This window comes from Ranitomeya imitator, chromosome 5 (assembly GCF_032444005.1).
Source record: "Ranitomeya imitator isolate aRanImi1 chromosome 5, aRanImi1.pri, whole genome shotgun sequence".
Lineage (NCBI taxonomy): Eukaryota > Metazoa > Chordata > Amphibia > Anura > Dendrobatidae > Ranitomeya > Ranitomeya imitator.
In genome coordinates, this window is record NC_091286.1 from 507502484 (window position 1) to 507522583 (window position 20100).

The following is a 20100-nucleotide window of genomic DNA, read 5'->3' on the forward strand; positions in this document are numbered from 1 at the left end:
GGAGGACTTCCTGGGCAAAAATCTTACTGCTTTTTGCAAAGAGAAGATGTTACATGTTCGAATGGTCCAAAAATGGTGAGAAGAGAGAGATAAATTCAATCAACAGGTGTTAGATGTTCGAATGGTCCAAAAATGGCAAGCAGAGATAGATAAATTCAATCAACAGGTGTGCAAGGGAAATGCTAAGAAGTGCAAGTGTGTGTCACGATGTAACATGACCCAATGGGGGTTCGTCAGCGGACGGCACAATACACTAACAACGGAATGGAAATGGGGAGAGGAAGGCCCTACTGAGAGGGAAAAGGGGGGTGGTCAACACCTGAACTCAAGCCTGAGCCTGTGTCTGCACTCCCCTAATGCCTTATGTGGGTCCTGCCCCCAATCGCCAACAGGAACCTCATCCCTTGCTGGCACCTAATACTGCCCTGGCTAATGCACTGACCGGCAAGGGGAGCTGGCCTCACCACTGCAGATAATACCACACAGGCAAAGGTGACAAATACGAAAGGGAAGGGGTAAAAACAGAACTTAGCTTCAACTTCCTCTGCTGTAGTGCACCGCACAGCAGAATAAAGGCACCAGGATAGCGAGCTCACGAAACCAGCTGATATACCACAGCATCCAGTGAGCTCCTTCCTCCAGGCTTGGTCACTGTAGATCGCCCTATCACGGACAGTCAGCTGATGCATCAGGTGACCATTTAAAGGATGGTGGAAGTGGTCACCACCCACATCAGCTGACCTAGCCACATTGCAGTTACAGCTCATTGTCAGAGAGGGTAAACTGATACTAACCCCCGCTGGTCCTGAACGAAAAAAGCTATATTTAAAACAGAGTGAAGCCAGAGCTGCCACAAATCCAAACAGGGATCGTGACAGTGTGAATCAGGTTGCATCCATTATTTCCTGAGACATGGTCTGCGAATGGGTTGCTGACAGGAGAGCAAAGACTTTGGTTGTGCACAGGGCTGATATTCAAGAATTTGCCCTTACAATGGCGCCATAATTAGAAATATCCCCAGAAGAGTTCAAAGCAGCACTGGCTGGATGGCTTCCTTCAGCAATGTGAACTGTCTCTAAAAAGATCCATAACTATGTTTAAGCTGGAAGATGCTGAAGTTATTAACCAATGCACTTGCATTCAAGTCTTTTGTTGGTGGCATCAAGTTTTCTCAATACAAACTTTCCAACAGTCTATGTTCGCTAAACTGGTTATGAAAGTGTATGTGTTACCTGTATTTGGCCAATTTGTCTGGATAAAACTAAAGCCCACCCTCAAATCATTAGTAAATGCAAGAAGGAAAAGATTAAACATGCTTCAGGCATTTATTTTCTTGAAACGGAAAAGGCCTGGTGCACACAAGCAGTTATTATTATTATTATTATTATTATTATTATACATTTTTATAGCGCCATTTATTCCATGGCGCTTTACATGTGAATACGGGGCAAATATAGACAAATACATTAAACATGAGCAGATAACAAGGCACACGAGTACATAAGGAGGGAGGACCCTGCCCGCGAGGGCTCACAGTCTGCAGGGGGTGGGTGAGGATACACTAGGAGAGGGAAGAGCTGGCTGTGCGGCTGTTCAGTAGGTTGAGGATCACTGCAGGCTGTAGGCTTGTCGGAAGAGATGAGTCTTCAGGTTCTTTTAATAAGGAAATGGGTAGTTATAAGGAAATGGGTGGATATAATGCTGTGGCTTATTTGTGAGGTGTCCAAAGATGCCTGCTAGTCTGGGATTCAGCCATTACACACAACGATAAAGACATGAAGAACTTTCTTCATGAGAGACAAATAGATCAAATAATTATTCCCGCAGAAATGACCGCCTATCTCCAGACTCTTGATATTGCAATGGACAAGCCATTCAAAGACCATTTACGCATGGAAATCATTCACTACATTGAAAATGGAATGGAGGGAAATCAGTGAGCAACATTGTGAAGCTTAGACTGCAAGGGGTTGAGACTTGGGAGAAGAATTCATTGGAGAAAATCACTAGCAGTTGTATTGACAATACGTTACAAGCAGGATACATGAACATGAGGTGCTCATTTAGAGTTTTCCCACAAGCAAAAGTTCATTTCAATCAATTAATTTTGGAATAATAATAATTTCCACAATTGGTTTTGTGTAACTAAAATGTTCCTGTGCTAAGATAAAGGTACCGTCACACTTAGCGACGCTGCAGCGATACCGACAACGATCAGGATCGCTGCAGCGTCGCTGTTTGGTCGCTGGAGAGCTGTCACACAGACAGCTCTCCAGCGACCAACGATCCCGAGGTCCCCGGTAACCAGGGTAAACATCGGGTTACTAAGCGCAGGGCCGCGCTTAGTAACCCGATGTTTACCCTGGTTACCAGCGTAAAAAAACAAACAGTACATACTTACATTCAGCTGTCTGTCCCTTTCCGTCTGCTTCCGCACTGACTGCCGGCCGTAAAGTGAAAGCAGAGCACAGCCACAGCGGTGAGTCACCGCTGTGTGACTCACCGCTGTGCTGTGCTTTCACTTTCACTTTGCGGCCAGCAGTCAGTGCAGGAACCAGACGGCAAGGGACAGACAGCTGAATGTAAGTATGTACTGTTTGTTTTTTTACGCTGGTAACCAGGGTAAACATCGGGTTAATAAGCGCGGCCCTGCGCTTAGTTACCCGATGTTTACCCTGGTTACCAGTGAAGACATCGCTGAATCGGTGTCACACACGCCGATTCAGCGATGTCTGAGGGGAGTCCAGCGACCAAATAAAGTTCTGGACTTTCTTCCCCGACCAGCGACAGCACAGCAGGGGCCTGATCGCTGCTGCCTGTCACACTGGACGATATCGCTAGCGAGGACGCTGCAACATCACGGATCGCTAGCGATATCGTCTAGTGTGACGGTACCTTAAGATATAAATGTGCCCATGCTGTATACTGTGTAATTGCTGTGTCTGATCGTACAAGGACATGATCTGATCATATCACATCTCCAGGAGAGGAAGCAAAAGATTATACAGGCAGGACAGTATAGGGTCACAGCTGACTATTTTTGTCAGGTAAAACATTTCCCTGAGTATTGTTAAACAATGTTTTACTTCAAAGAATTGTTTGCAATACCATGCTGTAATGTCCGTACACTTTTTTCTCCCTCACTTGCCCTGGAGCTGTGGTATGATCTTATCATGTCCCTGCACAGTGAGACACTGCCATTACACAGTACATAGCAGGGGCACATTTATAAGCTTATCTCAGCAAAGGAACATTTAATTTAAACACATCCAATGATGGAAATTATTATTATTCCAAGATCTATTGATTAAAATGAACTTTTGTTGGTGGGAAACCCCCTTTAACACCTTTACCCCCAAAGGTGGTTTGCATGTTAATGGTAAGGCCAATTTTTACAATTCTGACCACTGTCCCTTTATAAGGTTACAACTCTGGAACACTTGCATGGATCCCGGTGATACTTGCATGGATCCCGGTGATTCTGACATGGTTTTCTCATGATATATTGTACTTCATGGTAGTGTTAAAAATTCCTCTACATTACTTGCGTTTATTTCTGAAAAAAATTGAATTTTGCGAAAATTTTGAAAAATGTTGCAATTTTCCAAATTTGAATTTACATGCCCTTAAATCACAGAGATATGTCACACAAAATACTTAATAAGTAACATTTCCCACATGTCTACCTTACATGAGCACAATTTTGGAACCCAATTTTTTTTTGTTAGGGAGTTATAAGGGTTAAAAGTTGACCAGCAATTTCTCATTTTTACCATTTTTTTGAGGGACCACATCACATTTGAAGTCACTTTGAGGGGTCTATATGATAAAAAATACCCAAGTGTGACACCATTCTAAAAACTGCACCCCTTAAGGTGCTCAAAACCATATATAAGAAATTTATTAACCCTTCAGGTGTTTCACAGGAAATTTTGGAATGGTTAAAAAAAATGAACATTTAACTTTTTTCCACAAAAAAATTAGTTGAGATCCAATTTGTTTTATTTTACCAAGGGTAACAGGAGAAATTGGACCCCAAAAGTTGTTGTACAATTTGTTCTGAGTACGCGGAAACCCCATATGTGGGGGGTGGGGGGGAACCACTGTTTGGGCGCATGGCAGAGCTCAGAAGGGAAGGAGCGCCGTTTGACTTTCTATTGCAAAATTGGCTGGAATTGAAATAGGATGCCATGTCGCGTTTGGAGAGCCCCTAATGTGCCTAAACGATGGAAACCCCCCAACAAGTGACACCATTTTGGAAAGTAGACCCCCTAAGGAACTTATCTAGATGTGTGGTGAGCACTTTCACCCACTAAGTGCTTCACAGAAGTTTATAATGTAGAGCCGTAAAAATAAAAAATATTTTTTCACAAAAATGATTTTTCACCCCAAATTTTTTATTTTCCCAAGGGTAACAAATAAATTGAACCCCAAAAGTTGTTGTGCAATTTGTCCTGTGTACACTATTACCCAATACATGGGGGTAAACCACTGTTTGGGCGCATGGCAGAGCTCGGAAGGGAAGGATCACCGTTTGACTTTTCATTGCAAAATTGACTAGAATTGAGATTGGACGCCATGTCGCGTTTGGAGAGCCCCTGATGTGCCTAAACAGTAGAAACCACCCACAAGTGACACCATTTTCAAAAGTAGATCCCCTAAGGAACCTATCGAGATGTGTTGTGAGAACTTTGAACCCCCAAGTGTTTCACTACAGTTTATAACGCAGAGCCGTGAAAATAAATAAAATCTTTTTTTTTAAACAAAAATGATATTTTAGCCTCCATTTTGTATTTTCCCAAGGGTAACAGGAGAAATTGGACCCCAAAAGTTGTTGTCCAATTTGTCCTGAGTATGCTTATACCCAATATGTGGGGAGAAACCACCGTTTGGGCTTATCGCAGAGCTCGGAAGGGAAGGAGCGTCGTTTAGAATGCAGACTTACATGGAATGGTCTGCGGGCATCACGTTGCGTTTGCAGAGTCCCTGATGTACCTAAAAAGTAGAAATCCCCCACAAGTGACCCCATATTGGAAACTAAACCCCCAAGGAACTTATCTAGATGTGTTGTGAGAACTTTAAACCCCCAAGTATTTCACTACAGTTTATAACGCAGAGCCGTGAAAATAAAAGAATCTTTTTTTCCCCACAAAAATGACTTTTATCCCCCAAATTTTTCTTTTCCCAAGGGCAGGAAGAGAAATTGGACTGCAAAGTTTGTTTTTCATTTTGCTGTGAGTACACTGATACCCTATATGTTGTAGTAAACCCCTGTATGGGTGTATGGGAGAGCTTGGAAGGGAAGGAGCACTGTTTTACTTTTTCAATGCAGAATTGGCTGGAATTGAGATGGGACACCTTGTTGCGTTTGGAGAGCCCCTGATGTGCCTAAACAGTGGAAACCCCCCAATTCTAACTCCAACCCTAACCCGAACACACCCCTAACCCTAATCCCAACCCTAACCATAACCCTAACGACACCCCTAGAATGAACATGCCCCTAACCTTAATACCAACCCTAACCACACCCCTAACCCCACCACACCCTTAGCCCCAACACATCCCTATCCTGAATCCCAACCCTAACCACACCCCTAACTCCAACACACCCCTAAATCTAATCCCAACCATAATCCTAACCACACCCCTGACACACCCATAACCCTAATGCCAACCGTAAATGCAATCCAAACCCTAACTGTTGTGAATTCTGTGGCAGAGTTCACTCCTGTGGTCACAAGTGGTACTTCAGCTGATTCTCTCTGGGATCTTCCGTTTGTGGAGGAAAGTGGTACTGCAGCTTCTGAGTTTCCTCCGTCAGGTGATCTGGTGAGCTCGTTAGCTTCTTCTCTACTTAACTCCACCTGATGCTTTGATCTATGCTTCCTGTCAATGTTTCAGTGTGGGACTTGTTTTTTCCCTGGATCATTCCTGTGGCCTGCTGCTCTGCAAAGCTAAGTTTTGCTTATGTTATTTTGTTGCTATTTTTCTGTCCAGCTTGCTTTATTGGTTTTTCTCGCCTGCTGGAAGCTCTGAGACGCAGAGGGACCACCTCCATACCGTTAGTCGGTGCAGAGGGTCTTTTTGTCCCCTCTGCGTGGTTTTTTATAGGTTTTTGTGCTGACCGCAAAGTTATCTTCCCTATCCTCGTTCTGTTCAGCTAGTCGGGCCTCACTTTGCTAAATCTGTTTCATCTCTATGTTTGTGTTTTCATCTTACTCACAGTCATTATATGTGGGGGGCTGCCTTTTCCTTTGGGGAATTTCTCTGAGGCAAGGTAGGCTTATTTTTCTATCTTCAGGATTAGCTAGTTTCTCAGGCTGTGACGAGGCGCCTAGGTTCTGGTCAGGAGCGCTCCACGGCTACCTTTAGTGTGGTTTGATAGGCTTAGGGATTGCGGTCTGCAGAGTTCCCACGTCTCAGAGCTCGTTCTATTATTTTGGGTTATTGTCAGTTCACTGTATGTGCTCTGACCTCCATGTCCATTGTGATTCTGAATTGCCTTTCATAACACCTAACGCTAACTTTAGCCCCAACCCTAATGGGAAAATAAAAATAAATAAATTTTTGAAACTTTATTATTTTTCCCTAACTAAGGCGGTGATAAAAGGGGGTTTGATTTACTGTTTATAGCGGATTTTCACAGTGGGTTTTTATATTTGGCAGCTGTCACAAACTAAAGGATGCTTTTTATTGCAAAAAAATAGCTTTTTCATCACCACATTTTTAGAGCTATAATTTTTCCCACAGCGGGTGGGAGGGGGGTGGGGACAGGGATCTTTATTTTAAACACGAACAAAAAAAAAAAGGATTTTTCATATCTTCTCTACAACAAATGCTGCTGCAGAGAAGATATGAATGGCGGCTTCAGCACCACGTGGGGGGGACAGCGCTTACTGTAGCGCTGTCTCCTGCATGGCACATGGACTGCACACGGACAACCTCCGTGTGCGGTACGTGTTTTACACGGACCCATTGACTTTAATGGGTCCGTGTAATCTGTGCGCTCCCACGAACACTGACAAGTCTCCGTGTTTGGCACTCGGAGACACGGTCCGCAAAAAATCAATGACATCTGCACAGATGCATTGATTTCAATGTGTCTACATGTGTCAGTGGCTCCGGTACGTGAGGAAACTGTCACCTCACGTACCGGAGCCACTGACGTGTGAAATCGGCCTTAGGCCAGTCTCACACATCCAGACAATTCCGGCACCGGAAAAATCGGTAGCGGAATTATCCGTGTCCGTGTGCCGGTGCGTTTCTGTGGTACATCAGTGTGGCACATGTGCGGCACACGTGTGCCGCCCGTGTGCCCACTGGGTAACACACGCACCATGCCGGAGACAGCGCTAAAGTTTAGCGCTGTCCCCGGCATTGTGCTGAAGCCACGATTCATATGTTCCCTGCAGCAGCGTTTGCTGCAGGGAAGATATGAATAATAGTGTTTAAAATGCAGATCCATCTGAAAAGATGCATTGATTTTTATGTGTCTACGTGTGTCAGTGGCTCCGGTACGTGAGGAAACTGTCACCTCACGTACCGGAGACACTGACGTGTGAAACCGGCCTTAGAGAGATTGTTAAAGGGATGGTTTCATTATGCTCAATGGATAAAATCAAAAAGTAATTGAAAAAGTTTAGCAATTTACTCCTTATTAAAAATTCTCTTTGTTCTAATTAAAGGAGGGAGTTTGATTGTTTACTGCTTATTGCCTGAGGCTATGTGCACGCGTTGCGGATTAGGCTTAGGAATTTCTGGTGCGGATTCTGCCTCTCCTGGCAGAAAACGCACCTGCGGATTTGTCGTGTTGTTTGTCCGTTTTTGCTGCAGCTTTCTTGCGGATTTGCTGCGTTTTTTACCCCTGCGGTTGTCTATAATGGAATGGGTACAAAAACGCTGCAGATTCACAAAAAAGAAGTGACATGCTACTTCTTTTAAACCGCAGCGTTTCCGCAGCGGATTTTCCGCAACTTGTGCACAGCTTTTTTTTTCTCATTGATTTACATTGTACTGTAAATCAATTGCGGATCTGCAGCATTTCTGCACCTCAAAAACCGCTGCGGATCCGCACAGAATCCGCAACGTGCGCACGTAGCCTAAGATATTGAGCACCTCTACAGTCTTTCAGGTAAGAAGCACAGCACATACAAGCTCTCGCCAGTATAGCGTGGAAGTGTTGCTCTGAGTCTATCCAGCTTAAGTGCCACAGCACTTCTCCAATTCTGCAGAGGCAAAGCTGCCTCTGCTTACAGCATGAAAGAGCGCAAAGTTTGGGACATCAGTTACCAGCATTGTTTATTGTGAGCAGCTTGCTTGGCCCAAACATGCTACCATGACCTGCAGTATCTCTAGACTTGTCTCCCAGCGAGCACGTCAGGGACGTCATTGATGTGCAATTGAAAAAGGAGCTACCAACAGCTTATCTCGATAATATGCATGCTAAAGTTCCTTCAGCTTTGCAGAAAACCATTACTAACCTCATTGATAGTATTCCAAGGCAGGTAAGTGTATTCTTACACTTCACAGTTATACTCAGTATTAAATAAATGAAATTTTTTTATAAAATGTAGCTTCCGTTTTTCATTTGCATATCATTAACAAATCTATTGATCCTGTGATTTCCAAAGATCCACAATTTTCTATTTTTTGTCTTGCAATCTCAATATTTAGTAGGTGCTTGTATATTTATTCACTAATATCAAATTTTTTTTCGTGACTTCAGTAATAAAATATGAATAACAAAACCCCAAAAACTATTGTACTTTTTTGCAATTTTGCTGCAGTTGGAATTATTTTCCTGCTTTCCATTACTTCAAATGATAAACTCATAAAATGAATCGTGTCATTCAAAACTACAACTCGTCCTGCAAAAAAGAAGCCCTTATTAGACTATGTTGATGGAAAAATAAAAAGATTATGGAAGAAATAGAGGAAAAAATGGAAACCCAAAAATGGAAAATAGCCATCTTGGGAAGAAGAAAGACATACAAATAGAGAAAAGTTTTCAGAACCCACCATAGTTTTGGCCAACTATTTTATGTGCATGAGGGCCTCCCAACTTATGATGTGAGGGAGGACTGAACATGTTGAAATTCTTCCTGGAGTAAGATGCCTGGTAGTTGGTGTGCAGGAGGCCTCATATTCAACTCCTTTAATAGCGATACGTTTAGATGAGGTTATTATTGCATCTTCTGAAGGTACAACCAGTTACTAAGTGAGCAACTTTATTAAGTTATTAAGTGTCATTACTTTTTATCATTGATATATAGCATTGGGTAATTTTTGTTTCATAAATGAATGCAGTAATAGAGGAGAACTATGTTATGTGTTTACTGCGTTCTTTTTCTCTAACATGACAAGAACAAATCCCATTTTGTGTGACAGAGAGACTGCTGCTTCTTGCAGCTCAGTAAAAGAGGCTCTGAACCCCTATAAATGTCCTTGTTTCTTGAATATTGTTGTATTTTGTCACTGTCATTTTCTAGAGTAGACCGAAACAAAAGTACATTTTTTGTCTGGGATCTAATTTCAATCATTATTTAACTTCACTTATCCTTATGATCAGTCTGGAAGTATCTGAGAACAATAGCAAGGAAAGGTGAAGTAATGAGTCACCGCCACCGTACCAGACAAGAGTGAAACTACCAGGCGACCTTCTGTCACTCTTGTAATAAACATCATCCAGTTTCTCCACTATGACACGACGTGAACTTTTGCCAAATATTTTAACTTTGAAACTGATATTTCCTGTTATAAGTTTATACTCTAGTAAAGAACTTGCAAATAATGGCATGGGTTTTGTTTTATTCTAAAGACCCCCAGAAATAACAGATTAAAGTAGACCAATTATGCCAGTTTTTTCAAGACTGGCTAACCATCTGATGTGTGTGAGGACCCCATGATAATGGTATATTTTTTCCTTCTTCAATTATTTTTAAAGCGTTTTAGTGGCAAAAAGTATCAAACAGTTATGACTTACATAAATTCATTACGGGGTAGAGGCAGAATCGAATACATTTTCAACAAAACCTTAAAATCCGACCACAATGGAGAAGTAAAACAAAAAAGGAGGCGAGGATATATAAAAAAGACTTAAAAGGACTAAATGAAAGGGTGAATTTTTTGCACAGAAAAAAAGACACAAACTCTAAAAACTCAACAAAAAACAGGTCCAAATGTGATAATGAATTATGCCCATAATGACTCAAATATGTATAACCTGTTCAAAGGTACTAGTAAGTCCATGTACGCTTCATGGTCCATCGCCGATGAATCCCTGTATACACCAAAACAGGAACACATGCAAAGAAACTATAGGAAAAATTGAAAGGATAACGGCACACCACTGATGAAAAAATGAAAAAAAAAAACTTTATTCAGGCATAGCAAGCCATATTACAAATAGGTAAAGCATTAAGAGTTTCAGATGCATGCAGCACCCTTAGTTATATGACATACAATTAAAATCACAGCCAGAATTAATATCAATGAACAACCAAACATAGATGACAAATAATTAATTACATATGCACAAGGTGTGGATGCAAAGAAAGCAGCAAACAAACAAACAAAAAATACATATCAATAAATATAAAATAGATTGTTTCTTGAGTTCATGCCCATCGGATATCTCGTGTCCAACTCTAGAATCCAGAATGCCTCCCTTGAAGTCAATAGTTTCTGTTTGTTTTCACCCCGAATGGGATTAAAAATCTTTTCAAATGCATAAAAAGCAAAATGTCTGATGTCTCTTTGGTGAATGTTCACAAAGTGTTTTGAGGCACTGGAGTAAGCCATATTTTTATTTTGAATATTGGCTAAATGTTCAGCTATGCGTTTCGTGTGGTGCAACCAACATATTGCATTTTGCACGACAAACAACAGATGCAGTAAATTACGTATTGTGTATCACAATTTATGAAAGAGGTAATCTTCTGTGTAAAACCTGAAAAAGAACTAATAGATTTAATTTTATCCAGTACGTAAATGCACACATTACAACAATTACCAGCACATTTGTAAAAACCAGTGGTAGACAACCAGGATTTAGGAGTAGAATGTTGTTTGAGAACACTAGGAGAAAGCACATTACCTAAACTAAAACCTTTTCTTGCTACATATCTGCAGCTATTCCTGGTAATTTGTCATCATGATTAACTACAGGTACATATTAGATACTAGAAATAGGCCCGATGCTATCACATCAAGAGTGCGGTGAAATTAACATCTGTATATGCTTAGTGGTGCTGACAGGAGCAGCGGACATGTCTCACACCGTTTGCTCTTTCCAACATATCACACATGCATGGGTAGAGGGGGTAGAGCGTGTAGTTGTGGCTGTTACTGCGCATGCGTAGGAACAACGCGGTTGTTTCGGCACCTGCGTGGGAATAGTGGAGACGTGTATGTCACTTGCACAGGCACAGTTCATGGCATTGCAGCCACGAACTGCACCTGTGCAAGTGACACTGCTGTGGTGCCTTATGGGATTCGGGGACAGCAGCCGGAAGTCCCAACTGGCGATTATTATATAGGATTAATATATAAAGTTTTTTTCATTTTTTCATCAGTGGTGTGCCGCTATCCTCTCAATTTTTCCTATTTGGCTGTTGTTACGGAACTGCAACACAGAACTAGGATAGAAGGGGAAAACTAACCCTGCACTGAGCCTAGGCTGATACCCTACGATGGAGTGGGCGACCCATTCCTTGCAAATAGACCCACCAATGATCCTAAGTTAATCTCAAGTGAAGACCTATAGATAGGGGGAAGGAGGTCCCTGAAAGATCTAAGAACTGGGTATAAAAAAAGGTCTCCTCCTGATAGAAAACACAGAGACGGCTGCAGAAACCAACTGAAAACAGAAACTAAGGATAGCAGAACTAGAGATCCCAGAACTGTACAATATCAAACAAAGAAAGCTATCAAAGCACCTAGCCAGAATTCTATCGGATTAACACTGTTGTCCAACAAGGACTGGGAGGCAGGTCCGGGGTAATAAAGGGTGATACAATCACCTGACCTAAGACAAACAAGCACCAAGGTAAAAAACCAGCAGCCAGAAAACCACAACAAGATGGCGGATGGTCAAAAACAAAACAGATTCTAACAGTACCTCACCTTTTACGAGGGGCCGAGCCTTATTGGGAAATCTCATGTGAAAAGCCTTAATCAGCCTTGAGGCCGAGATGTCCTCAGCTTTCAACCAGGAATTATCCTCGGACTGAAACCCCTCCAGGACACGATATACTTCTACTGTGCCACCTGGAATCCAAAATACGTGAAATCTCAAACTTGCTGTCCTCATCAACTGAAGGAACAGTCGGCATCGCCTCCTTATCTGGTGTGTCAACTTTCTTCAGTAAAGCTACATGATAAAGTGAATTAATTCTCCAGGACAAGGGGATGTCTAATCTCACCACTTCTGAGTTGACAACCTGAACCACTTTGAAGTGTCCTACAAACTTAGGCCCGTTTTTTAGAAGGGATCTTCAAACGCAGATTCCTAGAGGACAACCAGACCATGTCCCCAACTGCAAACAACGCCTCCCTTCTTTTCTTGTCAAAATATTTCTTTGACCTCCTATTTGCCTCTTTCAGATTATGGTGTACATTGGTCGAAACCCTGTCCAAATTTCCAGAAAAACTCTACTCTTCAGGCACCGCTGCCCCAATCTTAGAAAATGGACCGAAAGGTGGATGACTCCCTGTACAGTATAAAAAAGAACACCCAGCTGAGGAAGACATATGATTATTAAGAGCAAACTCCGCTAGTGGTAGATATTCCAACCACATCTCCTGATTGTCTGCTACAAAGCATCTCAAAAACTGCTCGACGTCTTGATTCTTCCTTTCGGTCTGACCATTGGACTCCGGATGATAACCTGATGAAAATGACAAATGAACCTTTAATCTGTCACAAAAAGCATGCCAAAAGCGAGCCACAAACTGTGGTCCTCTATCAGGAACAATGTCCGTGGGAACCCCATGGAGCCTGACAATCTCTTTCACAAATGCCTTAGCTAGAGTCTTGGGTGAATAGACTTGGCACTCAGAATGCGATGAACAAGGCTTCTAATTTTATTGATGCATCCAGACACATGAACAATGCTAAACGTTTTCGGTCCACACCGGACCTTCGTCAGAGCGTATTTTTTGGCAATGACTATAAATATAAACGGAAAAATAGTGTCACATGATACACAGATACATGTCAAAAATGCATATAGGAGTAAAATAGAACAAATACAGTGTACGTGATGTTCAAAACAACAAGGGGAACAAGTGTAGCAATGGCTAAGATATATCCAGACAACAGGTGCTCCGTGCGTGATGGAGATGTGGTCCGTAATGAGAGGCTAGAACAAAGGGAAAAAGGCACTGATGATAGAATTGGCCGAGCACAAAAGCTCAAAAAGAGCCAGTAGATAACAGTAGCCAGATATAACACGAAGGGAAAACAAAAATATATAGCAAAAGTGGGATCCTAGTCCAGTCAGAGGTGAAGGACAACAGGCGAGTACGGTGACAATCTAGATTGATGCTAGAAGTGGATCTACCGTGGTGACCTAGAATGACAAACAGCACGTGAACAAAGTACAAAGTACAAAAATATAAATAATAAGGAAACATACGATAACAGGAGAGGCACCACACAAAATATAGAGGAAGAGTATGGAGGACAAAGGAAGAAGGAGACTAGCCTGAATAGCGCCAGAACAATACAGGTGGGAGAGAGAGAAGCGACACATAAAAAAACGACACATAAAAAAACATATGTCACCAAAGGCTACCTGGAACTAGAAGCAAGCAGGAGGCACAAAGGAGCGTCCAAGAGAAGAAACGCTGCGGCGGGTGCACTGAAGGCTGTAAAAACACAGAGCGTCAGGAGGGAGAGTAACAAGGAGACCTACGGAGCAGCGGCGCATAGTAAGGGAAGAGACACTATACCTGGAGGAGCGGGACCCACAACACACGAGAAAAGCGCCAAGGCTAGGAGCAGAGCCTAGAGGGAGAAGCAGCGCTAAAGAGAAAAGAAGCCAGGTAAGGAACCAAACCAAGGGAGCGGTATGAAGAGCTGGCAGAAGGCAACAGCGTACCTACGGGTCCGGAGCAGGAGAGAGCACTATGCCCGGCAGCAGAGAGCGACGCTGAGAACAGGGAGATACTTCCGGGTATAAATCCTGGAGAGCGGTGACGTCAGAAGTGGTCACATGACCGGAGAAGGCTAACGCATGCGCAAAGAATGCTACGGGGAGAGCGAAGGGAAACAGGGACGCACAGCCAAAGTGACACAGGCGCAGTAGCGAAAAAAGATGCATTAAAAGCCCAGGGGCGCTGGATGAACAGGCTAGAAAGGAGAAAAGGGGAAAAGAGGAAAAATAAGGGGGAAAAAAACAGAAAGGGACAAAGAAAAAAGGGAAAGGCCAAATAACTGGCTATATAGCACAGGATAGAAGACAACACATACTAGAAGAGAGGATACAGGTGGACAAATCCTACCCAACAGACAAGGGATGGTGCCCAGTGTGGTGATAATAGTGCATACTAGCGATTCTAGAAAGAGAAAAACAAAACAGATTAATATACAATCAGCAAATATACATCAATATACAAAAATATATACAAAAAATATATACAAGGCAGATCCATATACAAAACGGAAACATAGTAGGCAAGATCCCACTACTCTTATAGGAAGGCTGATACCTCATATTCCCTGTTGAGCCCTTTTGGCTCAAGGGTCTGGAGAGTGAAAATCCAGAAGGCCTCCCTTATCTTAAGGATTTTACTCCTATTGAGACCTCTCCTACTCGGTTCAATTTGTTCCAGAACCTGGAACCGTAATTGTGAAATATTGTGATTCTTTTGATGGAAGTGGAATGGAAGGGGCAGATGATTCCTATTGCAGCGAATAGTCGACTTATGCTGTGAGATCCTGTCTTTAATGGGCTGGGTGGTTTCCCCAACATAGGCCAAACCGCAAGGGCACTTGATGAGATATATGACATAAGAGGAATCGCATGTGAAATAACCCTTAATAGGGATGCCCTGTCCCGTCTGGGGATGGAATACTTTGGAGCCTTTTTGGACATTATTGCATTGAAGGCAGTTAAGACAGGGAAAAGTGCCCTGTTTTTGTGTATGTAGAAAAGTTTGTCTGGACATAATAGACCTAGAACCCACATCTGCCTTTACCAGTTTATCACGTAGATTTCTAGCCCTCCGAAAACAAGATAAGAATGGCAATTTAAATTCAGGAATGGATGGGTAGCTTTTTTGTAATAGACCCCAATGGCGTCTAATAGTAGATTGCCTCCGTGTCCCCTTGCAACCCACCTTCTTTCGGGACGACAAGGAATATTGCACTAAGTTCGAACATATTCTTAACAAATGTTCTGCTGATCTGATGACTCTAACCTTGTCTTATTTGCAGCAGAATCTGGATACCGTTAATTCACAGATATGTGCCATCGAAAACCAACTTACAAGTACCATGTCCCAGGAGGCTTTTCAAGAACTCAAAGCGCAAAATCTGGAGACCCTTCGCACACACAGGCTCGACTTGGAGAAAAAGAAAAGATCAAAATTCCTGAGGGACACCGAAGATTACCTACAGAACAGGGTATACCAGTGGCGGGAACCCCACCGGTCCTCCAGACGGCGGACCTCCCTCAGCTCCTCAGGTTCGGCCGACAGCAGATCTGGCACCTCGTATACCTTCACATCTGGCAATTTTTTAGGGAACAGCCGAGGGCGCCCAAAAGGAAAACAAGGCGGGGGGGCCAATGCCGCAGGGGACTCCAGAAGCCACATGGCGACCAGATCACAGGTACGCAACCCCCACTGGTGATCAACATTTCATCTAAATCATTGGACACATCACAACTGGCTTTACTACAGAAAGGTCTGTCTTTTTGCCCCACGTATAAGTTCAATGCCTTCGAGCTTGATATGGACCTACAGAGGTTTTTTCGGAACCTCCGTTTACGTGTCCATTTCTCCACTCAGCTACCACCAGGGGACCCCCCCTCACGGGTGGGTCAGTCGCTCCTTGATCTGCACGATTTGGGTCTTCGCTCCCCAAGTTCATTTATGCCTCCTAAAAACAGCCCACCCATTGAGACTTTTATCTCTCTGGTGGAAATGGACATTTGCTGTTTTCATCGAAATTTACATCAGGGTAAATTTCATTTTCATTCTAATTTGTCACCTGCAGAGAAATTGGCCCTAGAACAGCTCTCTGCTGACAAAACACTTATGGTCAAACCAGCCGATAAAGGTGGGGCCATAGTGATTAAGGATAGGACAGATTACCTAGAAGAGGCCTACAGACAACTTAATGACCCTGAGGTCTACAAAATAATTTCACATAATCCCCTTAACAGTATTGCCCAGAAAATCAGGACCCTTCTTGAGTTTCATGAACAGGAGGGCACTATAGATAGTAGATTGAGGACCTTCTTGGTGAAAACTGATCCCATAACTCCAATTTTCTACCTGTTGCCCAAAGTTCATAAACAGCTCTTTAAACCACCAGGGCGTCCTATAGTGGCCCTGACTGACTCCATTCTTTCCCCCCCCAGCGATTGTACTGGAGAAAATTCTTACACCTTTAGTCAAAGCCACCAGTTCTTTCATTCTAGATACCAACGATTTTCTTGAACTCATCAGGTCTCTGGGCATTATCCCTTCCTCTTCATTTTTAGTGACCTGGGACGTGAGCAGCCTATACACGTCCATCACTCATGAAAAAGGCATACTGGCTGTGGATAGACTCCTCAGTGAAGCAGGCACTCATATTAAGGTACGCCGCTTCTGTACGGACCTTTTAAATTTGGTCCTTAGAGAAAACTATTTTATGTTTGAGGATACCTTCTACATCCAACAACAGGGCACCGCGATGGGCTCGCATGTAGCGCCTCCGTATGCCATAGCCTATATGTCATCTTTTGAGAAAGACTTTGTCTATACCCATTCTCTATTCCAAGCCCATTCGCGCATATGGCGCCGGTACATAGATGACATTTTTTGTATTTGGGATGGCCCTATTGACTCACTTATTGCATTCGACAAACACCTTAACAATGTTTGGCCTGAATTAAAATTCTCCTTACAATACAATTTGGCCCGTATTAGTTTTCTGGACACCCTGGTCTCTAAAAAGGATGAAGGTGGGTTATCTATTGACCTTTTTTCAAAACCCACCGATAGAAACAGTCTCCTGCACTACAACAGCTGCCACCCTCCTTCCATCAAAAATGCTATCCCTAAATCACAATTTCAACGGGTGAACAGGATAGTCTCGGACGAAACTACTAAAAACATCAGACTTGATGAGATGCAACAAAAATTTTCCAACAGGGGTTACCCACAGAATACTCTCACCAAAGCTAGACAAACTAGTACATCCACCAGAACTAACGACAACAAGAAACGTATTCCCTTTGTTAGCACCTTTCACCCTTTTTCCAACATAGTACAATCTACTATTAGACGCCATTGGGGTCTATTACAAAAAAGCTACCCATCCATTCCTGAATTTAAATTGCCATTCTTATCTTGTTTTCGGAGGGCTAGAAATCTACGTGATAAACTGGTAAAGGCAGATGTGGGTTCTAGGTCTATTATGTCCAGACAAACTTTTCTACATACACAAAAACAGGGCACTTTTCCCTGTCTTAACTGCCTTCAATGCAATAATGTCCAAAAAGGCTCCAAAGTATTCCATCCCCAGACGGGACAGGGCATCCCTATTAAGGGTTATTTCACATGCAATTCCTCTTATGTCATATATCTCATCAAGTGCCCTTGCGGTTTGGCCTATGTTGGAGAAACCACCCAGCCCATTAAAGACAGGATCTCACAGCATAAGTCGACTATTCGCTGCAATAGGAATCATCTGCCCCTTCCATTCCACTTCCATCAAAAGAATCACAATATTTCACAATTACGGTTCCAGGTTCTGGAACAAATTGAACCGAGTAGGAGAGGTCTCAATAGGAGTAAAATCCTTAAGATAAGGGAGGCCTTCTGGATTTTCACTCTCCAGACCCTTGAGCCAAAAGGGCTCAACAGGGAATATGAGGTATCAGCCTTCCTATAAGAGTAGTGGGATCTTGCCTACTATGTTTCCGTTTTGTATATGGATCTACCTTGTATATATTTTTTGTATATATTTTTGTATATTGATGTATATTTGCTGATTGTATATTAATCTGTTTTGTTTTTCTCTTTCTAGAATCGCTAGTATGCACTATTATCACCACACTGGGCACCATCCCTTGTCTGTTGGGTAGGATTTGTCCACCTGTATCCTCTCTTCTAGTATGTGTTGTCTTCTATCCTGTGCTATATAGCCAGTTATTTGGCCTTTCCCTTTTTTCTTTGTCCCTTTCTGTTTTTTTCCCCCTTATTTTTCCTCTTTTCCCCTTTTCTCCTTTCTAGCCTGTTCATCCAGCGCCCCTGGGCTTTTAATGCATCTTTTTTCGCTACTGCGCCTGTGTCACTTTGGCTGTGCGTCCCTGTTTCCCTTCGCTCTCCCCGTAGCATTCTTTGCGCATGCGTTAGCCTTCTCCGGTCATGTGACCACTTCTGACGTCACCGCTCTCCAGGATTTATACCCGGAAGTATCTCCCTGTTCTCAGCGTCGCTCTCTGCTGCCGGGCATAGTGCTCTCTCCTGCTCCGGACCCGTAGGTACGCTGTTGCCTTCTACCAGCTCTTCATACCGCTCCCTTGGTTTGGTTCCTTACCTGGCTTCTTTTCTCTTTAGCGCTGCTTCTCCCTCTAGGCTCTGCTCCTAGCCTTGGCGCTTTTCTCGTGTGTTGTGGGTCCCGCTCCTCCAGGTATAGTGTCTCTTCCCTTACTATGCGCCGCTGCTCCGTAGGTCTCCTTGTTACCCTCCCTCCTGACGCTCTGTGTTTTTACAGCCTTCAGTGCACCCGCCGCAGCGTTTCTTCTCTTGGATGCTCCTTTGTGCCTCCTGTTTGCTTCTAGTTCCAGTTAGCCTTTGGTGACATATGTTTTTTTATGTGTCGTTTTTTTATGTGTCGCTTCTCTCTCTCCCACCTGTATTGTTCTGGCGCTATTCAGGCTAGTCTCCTTCTTCCTTTGTCCTCCATACTCTTCCTCTATATTTTGTGTGGTGCCTCTCCTGTTATCGTATGTTTCCTTATTATTTATATTTTTGTACTTTGTACTTTGTTCACGTGCTGTTTGTCATTCTAGGTCACCACGGTAGATCCACTTCTAGCATCAATCTAGATTGTCACCGTACTCGCCTGTTGTCCTTCACCTCTGACTGGACTAGGATCCCACTTTTGCTATATATTTTTGTTTTCCCTTCGTGTTATATCTGGCTACTGTTATCTACTGGCTCTTTTTGAGCTTTTGTGCTCGGCCAATTCTATCATCAGTGCCTTTTTCCCTTTGTTCTAGCCTCTCATTACGGACCACATCTCCATCACGCACGGAGCACCTGTTGTCTGGATATATCTTAGCCATTGCTACACTTGTTCCCCTTGTTGTTTTGAACATCACGTACACTGTATTTGTTCTATTTTACTCCTATATGCATTTTTGACATGTATCTGTGTATCATGTGACACTATTTTTCCGTTTATATTTATAGTCATTGCCAAAAAATACGCTCTGACGAAGGTCCGGTGTGGACCGAAAACGTTTAGCATTGTTCATGTGTCTGGATGCATCAATAAAATTAGAAGCCTTGTTCATCGCATTCTGAGTGCCAAGTCTATTCATCTATATTCTACGGGGTGGACACCCTACTTGAGCACCACCATTCCTCATACCTATTGAGTGCCGTGTTTTCTACCATTAGCTAGAGTCTTGACGCAGGGTAATTTATTGAACAGGACCAGATGACACATCTTACTAAACTGGTCCACAACACCCCAGATGACAGAAAACCATCAGAGATTGGCAAATCGGTAGCAAGACGTGACTATGGCGAACTAGGCAACCTCCAAAGGGCACAGCAACCCTGCAGCCGGGGCATGTGACGTCTTCGACCTGGCGCACACAGTACACTGACGCACCCACTTGATGATTTCTCTTTGCCACCCTGGCCACCAGA